The sequence below is a fragment of the Ovis aries genome, chromosome 1 (assembly GCF_016772045.2).
Source record: "Ovis aries strain OAR_USU_Benz2616 breed Rambouillet chromosome 1, ARS-UI_Ramb_v3.0, whole genome shotgun sequence".
In the NCBI taxonomy this organism is placed as follows: Eukaryota; Metazoa; Chordata; class Mammalia; order Artiodactyla; family Bovidae; genus Ovis; species Ovis aries.
The window spans coordinates 192,317,936-192,318,930 of NC_056054.1; positions in this window are offsets into that span (position 1 = coordinate 192,317,936).

Consider the following 995-nt stretch of genomic DNA (forward strand, 5'->3'; position numbering starts at 1 on the left):
AAGAGCGGCCGGGGCGTGCTTTGGTGGCGTCCACGCCTCTAGCTTGCACCCGCCCACCCTCGACTGGACACCTGGGCTGACCTGGGTGGCCCTGCCCTTCCCTCTGGTGCCCCCTGCTGGAGCCTCTGCAGGCGCGCAGTGGGTGGTGGAGCAGTCTCTCAAGTCTCTTGATCCTCCTGCTCCTGGGCCTGGACAAGCACACACAGCTGTTCCTGAGAGTCAGGTAACTGCTGTCTAGGGTCTGATTCCCCCAGCTGACGGGTGTTTCAGGGCTCTCTCCCTTTAACAGTCTGCCCCTCATTCCAGAAGATCCCTCTCTTGTCCTAGAAATATCCCCAATAGCTTGTTCCATGGGAGAGGGAAAAATTCAGGTTTGGAAAGACGAAGAGGTCAGAATCGTAGGGCATGAGCTGAAAGGAAGGAAGCTCAAAAGCAATAGAATTCATTCACCAGCGTCTCTTCAAACACAGGTTTGTACAGAGAATGTAGGGCTACAGAGATGACCTCAGGTTGATGCGGTCCTGGCTGGGGAGAAACTGGCAGTGGGGGATCTCACTGCCTCTTCTTGGACCTGCAGGGGGTAAGTGACTTGCCCTGGGTCACACATTCAGACAATGACAGGGCTGGAACTGGAACCCAGGTCTCCGGCAGAGCCTGGCTCATTCCATCATGCTTTGGTGGATGGGAAGAAGAGTAAAGACGGGGAAGAAGAGGAAGCAGAAAAGACAAAGAGGGGGATGAGAGGAGGGAGAGGGTGAAGAAGGTGAGGGGCAAAAGAGTGGGTTGTCTGTTTGTTTAGGCCAGTGATTCTCAAAGTGTGGTACCCAAATCAACAGCAGCAGCATCACTTGGAAACCTGTTAGCTATGCAGATTCTCAGGCCCACATCCAACTCGCTGAATCAAACACTCTAGGGGTAGACAATCAACAGCCTATGTTTTAGATTCTGGTGCATAGCAGGGCTTATGAAGCACTGCTCCCAGTAGACTGGGATTG